This window comes from Quercus lobata, chromosome 10 (genome assembly GCF_001633185.2).
Source record: "Quercus lobata isolate SW786 chromosome 10, ValleyOak3.0 Primary Assembly, whole genome shotgun sequence".
Lineage (NCBI taxonomy): Eukaryota > Viridiplantae > Streptophyta > Magnoliopsida > Fagales > Fagaceae > Quercus > Quercus lobata.
In genome coordinates, this window is record NC_044913.1 from 23421942 (window position 1) to 23426025 (window position 4084).

The following is a 4084-nucleotide window of genomic DNA, read 5'->3' on the forward strand; positions in this document are numbered from 1 at the left end:
ATTGCTCATACAAAATAATCTATGCTTTTGATAGTTTTGTGTTGAAGTTGGAAAAGCTGGTGTGTATTAGTTCCCATTTTATGAAGTGGTGGACCTAGATTTGGTTTGTTATCCATTTATGCTTTTGACAATATTTGATTGATGAAAATTGTGGTTATTTAATTTTTCTATATTATTGTTTTAGCTCTTACTAAATTATCAAATAGTCATAATACAATTGTAGGATAACTTATGTCTCTTAAATTTATGATTTGATTCCCTACAATATTTTTTTGGTTAATTGATATTGGTCTTACTTTACAAGAATCTAAAAATCTTGATACTAGGATTTGTGGTAAGTTCAACTTTAAGTGGAAGTCCAGTGAAATATATGTATTCTTGCATGATCAATTTCTTGCAGTTATTGTTGTGTGCTTATATTGCATCTTTTGATATGAAATTGTTGTTTATTTTTGTGTGCCACTTTCTATTTTGGTGAGCCTCTTACATATTTTCAAAAGAATGATTGCATCATTGAAGTAAATATTATGCTCTTCCAAGCAAATAAATTCCTTTATAAAAATGTTGTCCTTAGTGTAGTCATCATAATCTCTCTCTAAATGTAATTCTTATATAATTATATTTGATGATCAAAGTGTATTCTCAACTGGTATTGTGAGGTGAAGTTTGTATATATATATATATATTTTTTATGAACTTTATATATAAATTGAATTACTTATTATCATTCATTTTTAAGTCACTATCTCTTCAAGCAAAATATATATATTTTTTATTAAATTATACCGTGCATCGCACGGGTTAGTATTATATATAGCCTTTGACTTTTGGTTAACCTCTCCACAATTTTTCCGCATCAGCATTTTTTATTTATATTTTTTAATTTGATTTAATTATTTTGATTTTATAGTACCAAATTGCAAAAAATTTGAGGAGGGAAGAGAGAGTCCTAACAGGAGTCTCTCTCTCTTTTTTCCTTAATCCTAAAGTCTTTTTTTTGTACGTGAGTCTTTTTTTTTTTTTTTGAAACCTAAAGTGAGTCCTTTTTTTTTCTTTTTCTTTTTCTTTTTCTTTTTTTTTAAAAAAAAATTCTAATGTGAGGTATAATTAAAAAAATAATAATAATTTTTTAATCTTAATTCTAACGTAAGTCTCACAAAAAGTCAAAAACTTCATTTTTATATTAGATAATAATAATGATGTGACACGCTTTAAGAATATGAGAATGCAATTTGTAGATCTACTATCAAGATAATATATATTAGATTGGTAATAGATATTAGATTTAATTGCAGTTGAGTATTATGTGAAGTCATCACCATAGAATAGCCCACGCCGGGATGTATTATATGAAACCAATGATATGAAAGAAAAATAATTTTTCTAAACTATCATATTGAACAAAAAATTACTTATTTTCATTCATTTTCAAGTTATACACTTTTTTTTTTTTTTTTTAAAGTCAAGTCATAGAACTTTAAGCAAAATAAATATTTTTTATTTTTATTTAACTATCTGTGCATCGCACGGGTTAGCGACTAGTTATTAGTAATTTTACAAACTAATGTACAGCAGAAAGGAGAGGAGACTATCAAAACAAACTAATGTACAGTAGAAAGGAGAGGAGACTATCAAAATTTAATTGCAAAAATTTGTCCTAAACGTCGCCTGAGAGATTCGAACTCTCGCGGGGAAACCCCATGTACTTAGCAGGCACACGCCTTAACCACTCGGCCAAAGCGACTTTGGTTGTCACGAGTTTGTCATATGAAATACTTATCGTTTAATTCTAGTATTCACAAATACTTGAAATTATTCACAAATACCTTCCTTAAATCATACTCTCATGAAATATGCTTTTCATTATGCCAAAATTAATTAATTATTTTTCAGTTGACTTTAGAGATAACTATCACATCCATCTCCCAATAAGGTTGTCAAATTGAATCCCTTCATAATCTTTATTTATACTAGCTTCATTACACGCGCTTTGCGTGTACAATAAGGCTTTTTTTATTTATTATTTATTAAGTGTTATAATTTTCTATCCATCGCAATTTGAGACATTTCTCTCTTTTATCCAATTAAACCATATTCCTAGTGATTTTCATTTCAGACATAAAAAAGACGTTCATTAAAAAAAAAAAAAAAAACAAGCAGTACAAACAAATGCGAAGAGAAAACAACTCAAAATGGTTTAGTTACTAAGAGGGTTTGATTCTTTAAAATTTTCCCATTTCTTTTCCTTCCATAACAACATATAGGAAATTAGACTCCTGTGACTTACCCTTCTTTTTTATTATTCCCTTCTCTGTACAAATTTTTTTTCCCTCATGCCACCAATTACAACAAAAGCCGCACTCTTACTTTTTCTCCAATTGCAGCAAAAAACTACGCTCTTCTTTCTTTTCCTGCCTTTTCTCTCTGCTGCTTCCCTTTCTAGTTCTTATTTCTATTCTCTGTGCCTATCTTTTGTAAATAAATAAATAAAAGAATAGTATATGCACATCCTTTCATTGTCTAAAACGGAAATAATAACAATCTTGTTGCCTTTACTTTTATTCTCTTTTAAATTTAGATCAAGGATTTGGCTTATTTTCAGTACTTTTTTTTTTTAATGAATTTCCATTTATTTTAATGAGAAACTGCAATAAAAGGTGGGGATTAAAACACACTACCACTTGTATTGTATATTTAAAACAAAAGGACATATTCAGTTAAAAAAATACTAAAGGTAAGCCAAACCCGCTTCGGTTAATAAGTGTTCTTAGGACCATTTGTTAACGAATCATTTAAAAAAAAAAATTGATACCACTTTTATAAAAAATATTAAAAAAACTGTTAGGAAAATCAGTTGCTTTTTTCTTTTTCCATTAAAAATTTCTAAAAATATTTTCTAAACAAATTTTCATAGCTTTAGAGCATCCTCTGAAAAAAAATCATTTTTATAAATTATTTATATTTATTGGTGCGAAGACCACGTCATTATACTCTACGGAAGTATTTAATAATTTTTCCTTATTTTATGGTTCTACTTAAATAACTTTTGTACATTGGTTCAACTTCATAGACAATCGCATTGTTTGCCAATTGTTCTAGCTATTTAGCCACTGTTTTCTGAGATTTTTTTTGGTGTCAATCATATGATCGATGCAGGATTTGTATGTACTCTGTACAGTTATCTATAAGAGTGGCGTACAGAGTGGAACACCATTGAATCAGGAAAATCGAACTCATGTCATGATGATATGCTAAACAATACTGCTTTTGAATCACCTCAACTTCCTGACCAGCCCCCTTCACAGCATGTGATGGCTGATGATGATCAGAATATGTCTGTTGTGATGAAAAGCATGCCAGTTGACACAAACGTCTTCTCATCTTCGATAGAGGCTTTTCCCATTTTAACAGAGTCAAGTCGAGAATTTACTTTTTCCTTAGAGGGTGACAATAACTTAACAAAGGTTGAAGAAACTACTTGGCCTGTCGACAACAATAATAAAAATGAGATTGGTATAATATCTCATAATTATAACCGACTCTAACTGATCTATAAGAATCTATGGCTAACTCCAAAATTTAGGATGAAGGCTTGGCTATTGTTGTTGTCTATGTTTGTTATAAAGTCAGTTTCTTTTGGTGTGTTTAGAGGTTTTATTTCAGCATATAATATGAACAATTCAAAGTTTATATCTCTAAATTCTTTATGGTAAAGATTGCTCAGTGTTTATGCAATATTAAATCCAAACAATTGCATGTTGCTGTCTCCATTAATCAACCTCCCATTTTATATAAATTAAAAAATATCACAAGTTAAGTGTCACTTATATAGGGGGGGGGGGGGGGGGTGTTGGATCTAGACGTGAGGGAGAGTGTGTGTTAAAATAATGGTTAAATAATTAAATTCACAATTTCCTAAAGTTTTAAGTCTTCAATTAGGATATCACTTAAGTTAGGGAATGAAAATCTTAAAATTAAGAAATATTGATATTGCAGTTTTTTTTTTTTTTTTTTTTTTTATGCGTGTGTGTGTGGGGGGGGGGGGGTGTGGGTGAAAGAAGTGCACACACAAATTTCCTAATAA

General features: G+C 29.4%; 1 non-coding gene across 1 annotated transcript; it reads right to left on the bottom strand.

The window, feature by feature from the left end:
- Window positions 1–1662: 1662 nt before the first annotated feature.
- Window positions 1663–1744, bottom strand: TRNAS-GCU. Its single transcript has one exon. It is a non-coding gene; the product is annotated as a tRNA-Ser (tRNA).
- Window positions 1745–4084: the final 2340 nt, after the last annotated feature.